The sequence below is a fragment of the Spea bombifrons genome, chromosome 4, assembly GCF_027358695.1.
Source record: "Spea bombifrons isolate aSpeBom1 chromosome 4, aSpeBom1.2.pri, whole genome shotgun sequence".
NCBI lineage: Eukaryota > Metazoa > Chordata > Amphibia > Anura > Pelobatidae > Spea > Spea bombifrons.
In genome coordinates, this window is record NC_071090.1 from 107,576,627 (window position 1) to 107,595,293 (window position 18,667).

Sequence of the window (18,667 nt, forward strand, 5' to 3'; positions counted from 1 at the left end):
TGTTTCGACCTGAGCTGGTGAGACGTGATCTGAAATCGCCCTGACGTACTGAGCAGACAACAGCCGGCGTAGAGGTTCATAGTGGTCGTCGTGATGGAGATGGTTGCATATGGATAAAGGAACAAAACCAGTTTGCTCATGGGAACAAGGGAGCTCTTAAATTCAGTACTGGTGTCAATATGGGGCAGCCTTCCCTTCGGTCACGTATAAGCTCATCCTAAAGCTTCTTATGCTGACCGTAACAGCCTCCATATTGGCCTTCATATTCTCCACCTAACCTTCTGCATTTTGACCTGGTACTTTTTGAAGGACACCTACCCTCTCTTTATCATTGTTGCCCCAACTCACTAGAACTTGCCCTTCCAACTTAAATAACCTCACCAAGCTTATATAGCACTGTTTTCCTGTATTACCCACTCATGCCCTCCTTACACCACCCTATGTAAGGAAAGTCCATTCTATCTTCTCATTTTACCCCTTCGGAGAGGAGAGGAACACTAAACATGATAGTGTTTTCTCAGTTTAAAGAGTGTCGGGGGTTGAGACTCGTGAGTAATAAAGAAGGAAAGTCTCGGCCGTGGATGATCAGTCTGGGGTCACAGGCTCCTTCGGCATAGCTTCGGGTTTTAGGTCATCTAAGGTTCTCGGAGAGATCTCGCTAGGTTCCGAGCCTTGAGGCGGCGTCCGCTCCCAGCCTGAAACCCTGAAGGAAGCCTGACTGCGGGGCAACAGACCTACGGAACAGGGTCCTGCTTTCAATATTTGGAACGAGGTACGTGCTACACCCATGTCCCTTGTTATTTTTCTTCTTTGTCTCGTTGACCGTGTTCTTCGTTCTGTGTTGTCCGTTTCTCCCTCGACCTAATGACTAATTCTTCCTTATATATCCTACAAATTACACCCTGCTTTCATCCTCAAAATACCACCGTTCAACCCCCCGCGATCCCAGTCTGCTCCTTGCCTTCTTTCCCCATTACCCTACTTCCTGTGACCGCCTCCCCACCACCCCCAATCTCATGTCTTACACACGGCTCTGTTTTCATTGCCACCTGACTTTGCGGTCCACCGATTGGCTGTTGCTATGCCACCTCTATACAATCACAAAATATTTCTCGGTGACGCACGACTCCGTTGAGTCACCGACTAACACCTCTCTCTCTCTCTCTCTGTGTATATAATTATACGGCTTAATATAATGCATACTTTGTTCTATATAAATAAAAAAAGAGACAGATGATTGTTATAGCAAATCGATTACCGTTTTATATAAATATATATATAGTATGTCTGTCTCAGAAAGAGACTGCTCATGCTCAGCTGCAGCACACATTGAAGAGACCCCCCCTTCAGTTTTCTATGACTGACGCATACAAATTATTTAGTAATTTATCCTATCGGCGCATACGCGGGGGGGGGCTGATCTTGGGTTGAAATGTTGGGATTCTTGATAATTTGTCCTCTGAGAATGTCAATAAAAAAAAGACATATTTGCATGGTCCGGCCCCATTCGGCCCCCGTCTAGTAAAGACCTTAATCAGTTGTTGGTCTCGTCTTCAGGAGCCGTATGCCTGTCCCATGCATGTTTAAGTTCCCTCGCTGTATTAACCTCTGCTGGGAGGCTGTTCCATTTCCTAGGAGTGTGATACTTCTTGGCTGAAGGTTCCATAGTCCTAAACTAAAATAAAGTCTTTTTAGGAAATCAAAAAATATGAAGCCTCCCTGCAATCTTCACTTTTATTTTTTATATAAAAGAGCCTGTTTTAACTAGTTTTGTGGAGTTCGCTCACCATAGATGGAGTTCTGAACCTCAACATGACGCTGCAGACAAGTCGGTCTACAACAAAATGGGGTCCTGGCTCCCAAGAGCTGACGATCAGATTCCCCCCGTGACCAGAACACCTTTCCTGCGGCCCCTGTGGGCGGGAGGCTGATTAATGCACCCGTAGCGCCGTAAGTTCCGGTAATTCTATGCGTTAAAAGGACACAGGTGTGTGTGTGCGTCTTTTGAATAATGCTGCGAGTGGGCTTCGTACAAAAGATCGGCTGAGAGGCGTTTCATTATTTTATCCAGAAATGGACAAATCCGGGGAAACTCCTAACGCGGAGAAGAAAAAAAAAAAAGGATTTCACACTCCCACGCGTGGCTGCGTGCATTCCAACGAGAGACGATACATCACGCATAATATCACGCAGCCCACCAGGAGGAGCGTCTGCACCGGGTTATATTAAAAAAAGATCTTGTGTATCATCAAAGGAGGACTTTCGTCGCCCGTTCCTCCCGCTGTAAAGACTCGAACCTTAATCAGTCGTCGGTCTCGTCTTAGATTCAGGAGCCGTATGTCTATCCCATGCATGTTTAAAATTCCCATACGGTATTACCCTCCACCACCTCTGCTGGGAAGCTGTTCCACTAATTGCCACCCACAATACTGACTGTAGTGTGAAGTTCAAAATTCACAATGAAAAAAAACAAACAAAGCACAGCTATAGCTAAAAATAAATGTAATAAACACAACGTCACACCTAGAAACCCAAATGGGAAGATTTTGTGAGAACACCAGTGGCCCCCTGTTCCTGTCTTTCCAATCATTGCACAAAAGGGGCCTTTATCACTAAATTCTGTGAGGGGAAGATACTTGGACCTCTGGTCAGAAGAAGAGTTACGCCGGGTCACACCCTTTATGGGGACACCTCAATGAAGGTTGGGGTTGAAGGACAGCTAATGTCTTCCCCCGTCACCTGAAAATTACCGTGTGCTCCTCAGACCTTAGTGCACGCGGGACATCGGAGCGCAGTGAACCTAGGAACGTGCAAACAAGTGACAGTCCCAGAGCTGGGTAACCTGAAAATCAACCCTGACCGGAGAAGGTTGAAGACCTGGGTGCAACTAGGAGGTCCAACTGGACACGTTCTGCAGTTTTTCCCCCCCAGTAAAGTAAAACTTTCTTCCATTCCATCTGACCCTCTAGTGTTAGATTCTGGCCTCTTGTGATGTCACATGCAGCGCCACACACAATGTACAGGTGACACCATGACGTCATAGGGCTTTTCACCGGCAGAATGCCCCATCTCCTACCACCTTTCCGACATTCAACATTGTTAATTTGACCTCTCTGTATAGATTGCTGGCTGTGGGCCCAGTAAGCGTGAAGTCCGCGGGGACAGCCAATATTTGGTTGTCAGGAAATATTCTGGTAAATTAAAGAGTGTTGGCAAAGATGGAGGGGTTTTTTTGTTGGCTGCCAGCCTCCCTCCATTGCTTTACGTGCGTCATAATTATTTGACGTCAATACCCTGTTCAATGAAGAGCAGACTGTTTCGCCGGCTGCCGCCTCTAAGATAATAAACCAACATGGAGTGGGCATTATACGCCGGTGGGGAGAGCCATGTTCAGACTGACCATCTGTGTGCCTAGTTATGGCCATGTTTATGGTTATCTTGGACCAGAGGTGGAGAAGCAGACTACACAGTCTGACAAATCTATAGAGAAACGTTTTTAAGAGTGGCTGATGGTCATCTGGAGACCACCAGTTTTCTCCACCAGTGGTCCAGATCTCGCCTTTGTAGTTACTAAGTCCTGTGGAGCGCTGTCTGTTTAATGGGCACCGGGACGCCCCATCTCAGGAATCCTCAGGCATGGCAGCCATGTTATCAACACCGCAGACTGTAATAAGGAAAACTAACTCGGCCGTATCGGTCTAAGAGAAGATGAGGTCTTTTGTTGGCTTTGATACCTTTTATTGGGCCAACATACAAAAATATGTTGGGACCTCAGAGGTCACTTCTTCCGAAATGAAGGACCGGTCACACTACAGACACGGATGAGATCCCCCAAGCAAGGAACGTAATCAGCCCACGTGCTCGGGAAATTGTTTTGCCAGGAATATCAGAGTTATAGAAAGTCCTCCACTAGCCTGGTGGACCAGAACTTTCTGGGTTAAACTCTATGAAATCTTTGAACCACAGCTACTGCTGGCGATAGAGAGAGAGAGAGGTCTGTCTATTTTTGGATCCAATGCCCGGAACCACGCAACCGCTTGCATCATTCCGGAATGCCTATCCAAGACCGGCATCCTACACTCCCAATTAATCCTGCAAGGATTCTGATTGGATTACCGCCGTGCACCGCGGAGATCTTGAATGTTAACGCTGGGATGCCGCTCTTTACTCCCGAGCTGTAAGTCATTCGGCGTAGTGTGGAATATTAATAAAGGAGCTTCCGCTGAGTCTAATTCTGACTCAGAACTCTTTTTACGCAACAGAAAACCCTTACTATTATCACATTATTTAGTGTTTTTATACATATGTTTGTTCATCGTCAGCATGAAAAGCAGAGCGGTCGATCTCCGTGTGCTTCTTCACGCATTTCATGTATGACTGTATGGTGGGGGTTCCCTTCACTGCTTGTCACCCCCTCTTACCTTAACCTTCCATGATCAAAGGTGATATGTCTTCTTCTCTTAGAACACTTGGCTGTATCCATTTCTTTATTAAGATTCTGTTTCTATGCACATTATTGGGGTTTTTAGGGCTGTAGAACCCTGTGATACCCTCATACCCAGCAAACATTCCGAGCTCCTGGAAAAGAGGGGCATCAGGGGGAGGAGAGAGGGGCGCAGGAATTTGGGGGGGGGTCTGGATGGTATGGGAAATGAATAAATGAGGGCACTGCTATTTATATGGCACCATCATGTTTTGGAGTGCTTTACAACAGGTAAACAAGACAAGCAGTGCATAACATAACAATTTGGACTTGCAGAAACAAAAGGGCCCCCGCTCAAAGGAGCTTACGATCTAAAGTCAGGGGGTATATTACACAATATCAGAGATGGACCAGCCACAAAAGTGTATCCCATTCGGGGATAGGCAAAGTGTCCATAGAAGGACACCAGTGTCCGTGGCAATGTTTGTGAAGGTCCAGAGAACATCATTAAGTTGTCCACCGCAGACCCCACTAAATGTCCACCACAGAGCAATGGTGGACATTATAAACCAATAGAAATTAAATTAATTGACTACAGATACAGAGAAAGGATAAGAGGTGGGATTGGTGGGGGGTCCTCGGGGCTCTCGTTCTGTGCAAAGCGAATCGGAACATCCCAAACAAAACGAAAACTGCAGAACGTGTCCAGCTGGACCTCCTAGTTGCTCCGATGTCACCCAGGTCTTCAACCTTCTCCGGTCAGGGTTGGTTTTGTGGTCACCCAGCTTTGGGCTGTCACTTGGTTGCGCATGCCTCAGTCCACTGTGTGCCGATGTCCCGTGTGCACTAAGGTCTGAGGAGCACACGGGAAGTTTTTGGGTGACGGGGGAAGACATTAAATGTCCCTCAACCACAACTTTCATGGAGGTGTCCCCATAAAGGGACTGACCTGGGGTAACTCTTCTTCTGAGCAGAGGTCTGAGGATCTTCCCCTCACAGGTACTGCAGGTCTGCTTAGCTAGAAGGCCTTCGACTTTGTGATAAAGGCCCCTTTTTGCATTAATTGGAAAGACAGGAACAGGGGCCACTGTTGCTGTCTCATTTCCTCTTTGTTTCGATGTCCAATTTGGGTTTCTAGGTTTGACATTGTGTTTATTACATTTGTTTTTAGATATAGCTGTGAGTTACTTTTGGACTGCAAACTATAGTCAGTATTATGGGTGACAGATTAGTGGAACAGCCTCCCAGCAGAGGTGGTATCGGCCAATACAGTGAGGGGATTTAAACATGCATGGGATAGACATATGACCCCTGAACCTAAGACGAGACCAACCACTGATTACAGTCTTTACAGCAGGACCCAGGCACCCGTTGTATTATAACTCAGCCGGCATGTCTGATTGTCGCTCTCTTATGTCACATAGTCCTGTTCTAATTGTCACAGTGTCACTGTTTGTGTTATTGTAGCTCCATTCCTTGTTAGTGTGTGCTGCATATTATTGTACATAGTGACACACAGAAACACCAAAACCAATGACCTGACACAGCCAGCACACACACAGTGACCTGACACAACCAGCACACACAGTGACCTGTCACAACCAGCACACACATTAATATAACACAACCAGCACACACACAGTGACCTGATACAACCAGCACACACAGTAATATAACACAACCAGCACACACACAGTGACCTGATACAACCAGCACACACACAGTGACATGACACAACCAGCACACACAGTGACCTGTCACAACCAGCACACACATTAATATAACACAACCAGCACACACACAGTGACCTGATACAACCAGCACACACAGTAATATAACACAACCAGCACACACACAGTGACCTGATACAACCAGCACACACATTAATATAACACAACCAGCACACACACAGTGACATGACACAACCAGCACACACATTAATATAACACAACCAGCACACACACAGTGACCTGATACAACCAGCACACACAGTAATATAACACAACCAGCACACACAGTGACCTGACACAACCAGCACACACACAGTGACCTGACACAACCAGCACACACACAGTAATATAACACAACCAGCACACACAGTGACATGACACAACCACCACACACAGTGACATGACACAACCAGCACACACAGTGACATGACACAACCAGCACACACAGTGACATGTCACAACCAGCACACACAGTGACATGACACAACCAGCACACACAGTGACCTGACACAACCAGCACACACAGTGACATGACACAACCACCACACACACAGTGACCTGACACAACCACCACACACACACAGTGACCTGACACAACCAGCACACACATTAATATAACACAACCAGCACACACACACAGTGACCTGACACAACCAGCACACGCAGTGACCTGACACAACCAGCACACACACAGTAATATAACACAACCAGCACACACACAGTGACCTGACACAACCAGCACACAGTGACCTGACACAACCAGCACACGCAGTGACCTGACACAACCAGCACACACACAGTGACCTGACACAACCAGCACACACACAGTAATATAACACAACCAGCACACACAGTGACATGACACAACCAGCACACACAGTGACATGACACAACCAGCACACACAGTGACATGTCACAACCAGCACACACAGTGACATGACACAACCAGCACACACAGTGACCTGACACAACCAGCACACACAGTGACATGACACAACCACCACACACACAGTGACCTGACACAACCACCACACACACACAGTGACCTGACACAACCAGCACACACATTAATATAACACAACCAGCACACACACACAGTGACCTGACACAACTAGCACACAGTGACCTGACACAACCAGCACACGCAGTGACCTGACACAACCAGCACACACACAGTAATATAACACAACCAGCACACGCAGTGACCTGACACAACCAGCACACAGTAATATAACACAACCAGCACACGCAGTGACCTGACACAACCAGCACACACACAGTGACCTGACACAACCAGCACACAGTGACCTGACACAACCAGCACACGCAGTGACCTGACACAACCAGCACACACACAGTAATATAACACAACCAGCACACGCAGTGACCTGACACAACCAGCACACAGTGACCTGACACAACCAGCACACACATTAATATAACACAACCAGCACACACACAGTGACCTGACACAACCAGCACACAGTGACCTGACACAACCAGCACACGCAGTGACCTGACACAACCAGCACACACACAGTAATATAACACAACCAGCACACACACATTAATATAACACAACCAGCACACACACAGTGACCTGACACAACCAAAACACACAGTGACCTGACACAACCAGCACACGCAGTGACCTGACACAACCAGCACACACACAGTAATATAACACAACCAGCACACACACAGTAATATAACACAACCAGCACACGCAGTGACCTGACACAACCAGCACACACAGTGACCTGACACAACCAGCACACACAGTAATATAACACAACCAGCACACACAGTGACCTGACACAACCAGCACACACAGTGACCTGACACAACCAGCACACACAGTAATATAACACAACCAGCACACACAGTGACATGACACAACCAGCACACACAGTGACATGACACAACCAGCACACACAGTGACCTGACACAACCAGCACACACACAGTGACCTGACACAACCAGCACACGCAGTAATATAACACAACCAGCACACACAGTGCCATGACACAACCAGCACACACAGTGACATGACACAACCAGCACACACAGTGACATGCCAGAAGGGACACACAGACATAACACAGGTGTGTGAGTGGGATGTCTCCGTGGATTGTGTGGCTGCCAGCTGGTCACGCAGCAGTCGCAGTGCTCAGGTTGTGTTATGTCACACGCTGTGTTGTCTCTCTGTGTTATTATGTCACATACACACACATTTGCTTTCACGTGTTTCTTCCAATCCTTTTGGCCCGCCCTTCTGACAACCAATCAGCAAAGTGGGGGCGGAAGCTAGTAATGAGGCCGGCCAATCATCTCGCAGTAGGTGTGACCTGGGGGACCACATTCACGTGGAGTCCGGAGTGCTGAGGCTGAAATCAGATACTTAGGAGATATCAGAGAGATCATCATCCAGGTAGGAGATGCAGGGGAGTGGATCCTGTGACAAGGGGGTTCTGGGGTGTAGATCATGTAAAAAGGGGGTTCAGGGGTGTAGATCCTGGAAGAAGTGGATTGGATTCTATAAGGAGGTGTTCAGGGGTGTGCATTACCTAAGAAGGGGAATGAAGGGTGTAGATCCTGTTAGAAGGGGGTTCAGGGGTGTAGATCCTGTTAGAAGGGGGTTCAGGGGTGTAGCTCCTGTAAGAGGGGGATTTGGGGTATGTATCCTGTCAGAAGGGGGTTCAGGGGTATGTGTCCTGTAAAAAGGGCATCAAGGGGTGTAGATCCTGTAAGAAGGGGATTCAGGGGTATAGATCCTGTAAGAAGGAGGTGAGGATCATGTAAGACCGTGATTTGGGGAGTGTATGTGAGATGTAATGTAAGAAGGGGGTTCAGGGGTGGGCATTCTGTAATAAAGAGATGCAGGGGGGTGCATCCTCTGAGAAGGGATTCAGGGTTATGGATCCTGTAAGAAGGGGATTTAGGGTGTGGATCCTGTAAGGAGGGGATTCAGGGTGTGGATCCTGTAAGGAGGGGATTCAGGGTTATGGATCCTGTAAGAAGGGGATTTAGGGTGTGGATCCTGTAAGAAGGGGGTTCAGGGTGTGGATCCTGTAAGAAGGGGATTCAGGGTGTGGATCATGTAGGAAGGGGATTTAGCATGTGGATCCTGTAAGAAGGGGGTTCAGGGTGTGGATCCTGTGAGAACAGCATTCTGGGTAGTTCATCCTGTAAAAAAAGGGAATTAAGGGGTGTCGATCTTGTATGAAGGGTCTCAGGGGAGTGGATCCCACCAGAGAGGGATTTAGGGGCATAGATTTTATCTGAAAGGGTTATCAGGAGTGTGGATCCAACATGCAGGTAATCTTGGAAAGTGGGCTCTTGCAGCGGGGAGTTCTAGAATTCTAGCGGCCTCTAGAATGTGGTGTCTTTTAGAATTTTGGGTCGTGTCTCGATGGTTGTAGAATGATGCTTCCGATATGGAATTGCAGAAAAGGCGCCTCCTGTAGCTGGGAAGATCTAGGACACTATGACTACTCTTGATAGGTCCTGTGGCTGGTGGAGACTTGGGAGCGGGTTATTAAAGCGGGTTTCACAGGAACAGACAGCATGCTGTATTCTAGAGCGGGTAGTACAGAGATACAATATGGCTCCAGAAAAAGTTGGTGGTATCTAAGACCAGGGCTTCAGTTTGTAGGCAACATTCTTCTCCAAGAGCTCAAACAGCAGATTAACTCCACAATAGTGTGTACATTTTGGAGCCCGTGGGATCTAACGATATAAAATGCTGTGTAAGAGCATGAGATGTATAAAGTGTATCATGTTAGCTGCGGAAAGACAATGTTTTTCTCATTGTTAGCCGATAAAGGTTCTCAATAGTAATAGGTAACAGAGTATGTCAGTTGGGGGGATCCTATATAGTGGAACATGCGTGACATATACATGACCCTTTATGGGGTAGGGTGGCCCTGTCTGGGGTGATCCTATATATATACTGAGGATTTTTCTGATCAAAAGTTATTCAAGTTCTGTTTTAATAAATGCATTATAATATGGTATATTATATATGCATTATATGTGTTATATTTTATATAGGGATTATATATGTTATATATTATATGTGCATATAATCTAACATATAGTGCATATATTATATATATATATATATATATATATATAGTGCATATATATATATTATATATGCACTAAATGTTAGATTCTATGCATTAAATATGTTATATATAATATTTGCACTATATATGTTATATATAATATATGCATTATATATTTTATATATTATATATGCACTATATATGTTATATATTTTATATACACTATATATGTTATATATTATATATATGCATTATATATTATGTCACATGTTATGGATTCTATATGTTATATATTATATATGCATTATATATTATGTCATATGTTATATATTATATAAGTATTATATATGTGATATATTATATATGCACTATATAAATTATATATACACTATATATGTTTTATGTGCATTATATATTATATATGCATTATATATGTCATATATTATGTTATTATGTATGCACTGTATATGTTATATACTAGATATGCACTATATATGTTTTATATTATATATGCATTATATATGTTCTATATTATAAATGCATTATAAATGTAAATGATTATTTATTTTTTTTAAAATGATTTATTATGTGATATGAGGGTATTTTCTGTGAATCACCCCAGTTGCTGGAACTCTCATCATCTTTGTATAATTGTTATTAAGATTTTTATCCCTCGCCATCTCACGCCATTGTATGGGTACCATCTTGCTTTCCACTTTTTATTAGTTATCTACCTGCCAGACTGCTATTTTACCCCAATAATCCCACGTCTATCTTTTTTGGTTATAATAATCCCACCTCCACCTTTATTTATATATCTTCTGTTTTCACCTCTCGTGCCTCTTCCTCCTCTTTTCTGACCCCACTTCCTCTCACCATATGGTTTTTCCTTCTCTCATACCCTTGCACCCCATCATTCCTTCTCACCCACTCCATCATTCCTTCTCACCCACTCCATCATTCCATTTTACCCCCCATCATGTCCTCTCACCCTCCTGTATGGACTTTCATCCACCCTTTGTTTCACCTACCCCATTCCCTCACACCATCTTGTTGCCCCAAACCCTTCATCTCCAATACTATTTCCCCCTTAATACCCTCTCATTCCCTCCATTCCCCCCTCTTCCTTCCCTTCATATTACCTGGCCCCCACATGCATCTTCTCCCTCTCTCATTCTGTCTCATATGCCCCCTATTTTCCTTCTCTTAACATCCTTGCTTGCCTAACTACCCCATACTCTATCCATTCTCACCATACTACACTGTAATACCCCCTCACACTTTTGTGTTGCTCAGACGGTCCTCGCTCTCATGTAATGTGACAACCCCCTTGTCGTAATTATGTCATACTCTGCCCCGTTATATAACGCAACCTTGACTCAGGCAGCAGAGTATCCCCGTCCCTGTGACTCCGGAGTATCCTACACCTACACCTCGCCCCGACCCCCGTCCACCTGTCTCTCACTAATCTCCCTATCTCTGATACATAGTAAAGCATTTGAAAAATCTTTATTTACAAAAGCGTCAGGTGACACTCCATGCAACCCTGCATCCAACGCGTTTAATCCCTCGCTCCCCCCTCTCCTTTATGGTACAGCCCACACATTTAATATCTTTTAACCCTTTCCGTTTCACATCTGTCTACAGATCACCTTAAATTTCCTAGGACATGTTTAACGGTAGTTTGTTGCATGACACATGCAATAAACATCATGCCATGTTCCCCCTCACACGCGTGCACGAGCCGTGTGTTATTGTCTGTGTATTCGTCTCACGCTGTGATTTGATTGGCTGCTCCACTAACCCAACTCGTGCCCTGGGGTGAGGGTGGGTAGGCAGTTTAGTTAAGCGAGGAAGATGGCTTTCATCTCGTGTATCCGAGCGTGCGCTCGTCAGACCACGCCCACTTGCGTCGATATCAACCACTTACAGTTTGGCTCCACACTATGATGTCATAAATCATAATTACCGTTTAATCTCGTGCTACACTGTCCCTTCTGTAAGCGAAGTCTCCCCAAACCGACCTAGTTACCCTATGTAAGATGTGCCGGCTCAGGACAGCCATTAAAAGGCTCTGCACACCTTTAAGACACGATGTGCTGGGGTATGATGTCATCACCTGGCGCTCTGTTTCTTAAAGGCGTACCCATTATATTGTATATTTTATACGAATGTACAATAAATGTATGTTTTTTTTTATATCCGTTCACACATTTCGTCCTACTGCTCGGTGCGTCATAGCTGCGTACAGTCATGTACGCCCACGCGGTGACACGCACACACGGTACATGTATAGTCAGTGCACATCACCCCCACATAACACGGAATGGATGGCTGAGCGGTGTCGCTGAGAAGCAGCTTTCCTTCCACGGTGGGAGGCAGGTTTTTGGTATAAATCCTACGCTTTTAGATCATCTTGCTTAATAAATAGATATAAGAATGTGACGTGCGGGGAATTTGGCTGCACAACGTAATTAAAAGGCTAAAAATGAGACCGCGCTTCCTTTCCTCTGACAGCCCCGTTATAGGAGAATGCATATTAATGTACCCTGAGTATTTTAATATACATACTTCAAAATAAAAAAAAAGGTAGAAGCTTCAGCTCTCCTGCTGCAGCAGCTGCTTTCCTCCTCCGTGGTCTGACAATTTTTTCCTATTGAAATTTAAAGGGACCTCTTGGCTGCCATGTGCATTAATGGGCATGCGATGGCTAGGATTTCCCTTCAAGGCTCATCCACTAGTGTTATGGGCAATGGCTGGTGTTGTCCATATGGTTGCGCCCTCCCATGAAATGTGATCTGGGCATACTGTGATGTCATAACCATGCTCATGTAATGTTGCCGGAGCTTCATATGTCACTGTATAGCCTGTGCAGTCGTTTATTAATACTTGATATAAAAGTAAGGGACTCTTTCGCCTACCGGAAATTGGTGTCTGCCGGCAAAACAAATATATCCAATCAAATTATGTGCTGAAGGTCTCTTCCCTCCCCCTTACAAAGGCCTAATCCAATCAACAACAGTCTAGCGGAAAACTAGGTGGACCAAATGTGAAATATATATGGTCTGTGCTGTATGGAAAATGAAGATTTTTCTGCATACATAATTTCACAGAACACTCCATATTTCATGATATTTCTAAAAATTCTAAGAATTCTTACATTCCGTTTTTTCCGGGAGAGGAGCTGCTTCTCCGGGTCAACACCTGAATCCTCCGGGTTGCGGGAGCGGGGTCCTGACACGCCACACTCCCTGCCCATTTCCCCTTTAAATGGGGGGGTGTCCCGCCATATTGCCAGGAACGCCCACTGACATCAGCAGGACCGCCCTCTGACGTCAGCGGGACCGGCCAATGACAGTGGGCATTCCTGGCTGCGTCCCCCAAGGGTAGACTTAGGTTAGCCGGAGCCTACAAGTTCCCAGGTATGATCATGACTGTCGTGTCTATGTCATCGGCTCTTCTATGGTGGTTATGGAGCCCTTCAACGCAATCGATGGTTCTTTGGATAATCTCCAGCGTGTCTAGCCGATGACTGATTACTCTCGTTGATAGTAAATAAGCAGTTTGGACAAATTTGGAAACATTTTGGTTCAAAATGTTCTCAGTTATGTTGCTCTGAAGCAATCTTTGTTTTTTGGAAGTAGGCTACTAGATGCCTTGGAAGGTCTCCATAGTCAGCTGTTTGGAAATACTTTGGAAGGAGATCAAAATCCAGGCCACTTGTAATCAAGTTGTTTTGAGTTTCTTGGAGGCAGACTTTATTAAAGGTGCTGTTCCACCTACTCTGTTAAATGTAAGACTTGTAACGGAATTCAGCATGTGAAATATCATTCCTAGGACTGTTGAATGCGGACGAGACCAACGACTGATGAAGGTCTGGTTCCTTTATGAAAAATGGCGGATTGAATCTTAACTGCTGTCAAATTCTATGCTTCTACGGTTGGACCTCTTTGGAGAGGTAATTGATAGAAAATTTGGGTGCAGGTCACAGAATTTCGGTGTTGACTGAGTTTAGCAGGAAAATCATAATTCAGGAGACGCATGAGAAGTCCATGAGAGCTTAAGGATGGTTTCAAAGTCTCTGCAGGTAATTATTGAGGATGGGTGGAATGGGACTTCTTCCAAAGAAGGCTGGGCCACGCTCAGAAGTAGACTGGGTCATATCTAGAAGTAGGTTATTCATGTTACGAAGTTGGATAGGTTGAGTCTAGAGCGCCTGGAAGTCCAAGTCATCTGCCCGCCGTTCGGATGCCGGATTCTACGATCGGTAGACGATTTAAGTCTTTCTTCATGGTGGGGGTTTCATTTCCGACGGACGAGGTCGGCTTTTATATCCGTACTTTATTGAAGGCTCCTCCTCTTCTTAGATTTATTTATTTTTCCAGCAGATTCCTTCAGAATGAGTTCAGCTTGAATTGGCAGTAGGAATATTCCATTTGTCGCTCATAACGTCAAGCATATATTTTTGTTCATTCTTATTCTGCTGTTCTGCTTGAGGCTTCTCCAGAAAGAATGTTCACCACTTCCTGATGTTCTCCAGTTTTGACTGTTTGCGGATCGGGGTTATAGCAGATGTTGACTGCTGCATTAACAAGCCTTGGTTCTCTCCTGTTGTTTGTTTGATAAGGAAGGGTTGCGTCTTGGGAAGTTGGTCTGGAGCTGTGATGTCCCTCAAGGGTTCTAGCCCCTTGCTCTAGAATGCAGCGTGCTTCGCGTATGTTCTTGATTTAAAGTTACTGTTCCACCTACTCTGCTGAATGTATCGTACTGTTGAATGCATAAACCCCAATTATATCCCTCGTTCATAATTTTTTTGTTGTTGCCGGGAACGCTAAATTGTCATGTGATGTGAAAGTAGATACTGATAGGTTGTCACTATAGAAACCGATTTTGTAGACCCGTTATGGCTCTTAATATACTAGAGAGTGGATTTGTTGCTAGGAGCCGAGCGTTAGTTTGGCGTGTTTTCCAACTTGGACTGGACATTGGGTCCAAAGTGCAGTGTCCAGTTGGTTCTCTGGGCTTTTGGGTCACATCATAGCTGTGTTACCATAGCAACACCGTAGTTGGCTTGCCCAAGCGGCTGATAATCACCAAGGTATTTCAACTGGTGCCCCACCACTTGAAATGCCCTCGTGATTATTAGCCATAGGCTGCCATTTCTTATTGCGATGGTTTAACCATTATAATAAGTCACCATAAGTTCCCAGTGTTTGCTCCATTCAAGGGTTTTCCCCCCAATTTTAGGGTGAAGGGGCAGATTCTCAGGGTAACACAGTCTAGAGGTGACTCCTCCGTATCCCCCCCCTACACTGTGATCATATAGAAGACTCCCAGTTGGTACTTTTGCTACCAGTATGTAATGGTTGATGTCCCTGCTTGAGTGCAGGTGACTCCATTGAGTGTAAAGCCATTTGGTGACTCACTACATAGACCATTATTACCATTTATTGTTTCATATGGCGCCATCAGATACCGCGGCGCCAGCTATTAAAGGGTTATTATCCGAAGGGGCGCCAGGAGCAGCTATAGAAATCAGCCGGTCTTCTGTATGAGGTAATAATTATTTAACATATAGAGATAACGAGAAGCCCACAAAGGACGTCGCACATGTCCGTTACTCGGTGGGTTTCGGTGAGCCCGATGCCCCTGGATAAGCCGCTTGGTGCGATGTTATAATCCTTCCCCCCGCGTATCGTGTCTTTCTGCCCCCTCATCGTCGCGGCTGCCCTGTCTCGGGTTCCCTCACACTGCCTCGCACACTTTTACATAATGCGCGTTTATATAAGCCGTTATCTGAGCGGGGCGGGCGGGAGGGACCCCTCTGCTTTATGTAAGGGTCGTAACCTGATAGGACCCAACAGTCCTGTGTCATTGAGGGAATGCCCTCATATTAAACCCCTATCATTAACCCCTTCCCTCCATTAAAATACAGGACATTAAACACTTTATTGAAATATTTTAAAAATCTTTCTTTAATGGGGAGGGGAAAATCATCTATGCATGGAGGATACTGACTCTAGAGAGAGAGAGTTCAGACGAGGGCGACTAAAATACTGAATGGTTCGCAGGATAAAAATTATCAGGAAAGACTAAGGGATCTCAATATGTCCGGCATGGGGGAGAGAAGAGAGATAGGGGATGAGAGACAGAGAGAGAAGATAGGAGAGAAGAGATAGAGAGTGGATGGGAGAGAAGAGATAGAGAGTGGATGGGAGAGAAGAGATAGAGAGTAGATGGGAGAGAAGAGAGAGGGGATGGGAGAGAAGAGAGTGAGAAGGGATGGGAGAGAAGAGAGAGAGAGAAGGGATGGGAGAGAAGAAAGAGAAGGGATGGGAGAGAAGAGAGAGAATGGATGGGAGAGAAGAAAGAGAAGGGATGGGAGAGAAGAGAGAGAATGGATGGGAGAGAAGAGAGAGAGAAGGGATGGGAGAGAAGAAAGAGAAGGGATGGGAGAGAAGAGAAGGGATGGGAGAGAAGAGAGAGAATGGATGGGAGAGAAGAGAGAGAGAAGGGATGGGAGAGAAGAAAGAGAAGGGATGGGAGAGAAGAGAAGGGATGGGAGAGAAGAAAGAGAAGGGATTGGAGAGAAGAGAGAGAGGGGATGGAAGAGAAGAAAGAGAAGGGATGGGAGAGAGATTTAAATACATAAAGTGATTTAACAAAGTACAGGAGGGACGTTTATTTCAAAGGAGGAGAAAAGTTACAACAAGAGACCAGAATCTAGAACTAGAGGGTCAGAGACTGAGATGGAATGGAAGGAAGTTTTACGTTACTGAGAGCGTGGTAGATAAGTGGAAGAGCCTCCCAGCAGAAGTGGTAGAGGGTAATACAGTGAGGGTATTAAACATGCATGGGATAGGCATATGGCTCCTGAATCTAAGATGAGACCAACAGCTGTTTAAGGTTTGAGTCAGGAGCAGGCACGATTCTATGTTTCTTTCTTTCTTCTAGGTTCACTTTTTCTTTTGCTCTCTCTCTCTTTCTCTCTTTCTCTCTCTCGTCTCCTCTTCCTGCACCTCCCTCCGTCTCTCTCACCCCTATCATTGTTTGCTCTTTGCAGTACAGTATGTCCTTGGCACAGGGTGTCTGTCTCTCTCTTTCCCTGGGTGTGTCTCTTCCTCCAACAATTAAATAGAAGCCGCTCTGCTCACCTAGCCCGGTAGGATTGGGGTTAAGAGAGGAGAGACACGTCAAGGAAGAGCAGCCGAGCCCCGGCAGTAAAGTGTTAAAAAGAGACCCGCGTACCCGCTGTCCCCGCTGTCCCCGCTGTCCCCGCTGTCCCAAAGTGCAGTCTAAGTGAAAGTAGAGATCTGCAGATTCGGGGTATGGAAGAGAGGCTCGAAAGTTCTCTGGAAAAAGGGCGGTTCTGGTGTTTTTTGGGTGCAGATATGCTAAAAAAAAACATCCCATGCACTCCCTGCTCCCCAGCAAGGGTTAATGACGCATTCAAGATGTTCTGCAGGGTTTAAGACAATGCTCTGCAGATCTGGGGCAGACGCTCTGCTGCTTTCTGGGATAGGGGCGCAATAGTCAGCAGATCTATGCCAGGATAAGGGCCAAGCGAGTGGGAGCAGTGTAAGGATGAGATGCTCTGCGTTTTGGGATATGGTCGCCGTGGGGGGTGGTACGCAGCAGGTTACTGTAGCGATGCTCTGCAGATCTGTAGTAGCTGGGTGGTATAAGGGTGAGATGCTCTGCATTTTGGGGTATGGTCTCCCTGGGAGTGATACGCAGCACGTTTCAGTAGCGATGCTCTGCAGATCTGGGGTAGCTTGGCGGTGTAAGGATGAGATGCTCTGCATTTTGGGATATGGTTGCCGTGGGAGTGATACGCAGCACGTTTCAGTAGCGATGCTCTTCAGATCTGGGGTAGCTGGGCGGTGTAAGGATGAGATGCTCTGCGTTTTAGGGATATGGTCGCTGTGGGGCAATCAGATCTATCCAGGTTTCAGTAGCAATGCTCTGCAGAGCTCAGACTTTCTTGTGGTTTTGGGTGAGATACGATGTGGCCCGCCGTACTGCGCTGCGGAATATGTTGGTGCCTCGTAAATTCCAGATAGAAGCATTTAGATATACGTCAAAAGGGTTAAAAGAGTAGTAGCGTCATTTAAAAGAGGAGCACCAGAACTAGAGAGAATGAAGTGAAGACTGAGGGGTATCGTGAGAAAATTCCCCTATACAGAAAAGGGTAGTAGATACCTCGAATAGACTACCAGAGGAAGTAGCACAGGCAGACACAGTAAAGGAATTCAGGATCGCCTGTGAAAGTAAAAAGTTATTCAAAAGGGGCAGATCCTTTGCTAATCCTTGGCAGATAAGTGGTTAATGGAACCAAGAGTTCAATAAGTTGTTTAAGGTTACTGGCAGGAGTTGGGTTAATTCACGACAGACACATGTTCCGTATTTGCATATTACACATGAGATGCTCTCTGATTGGTTGC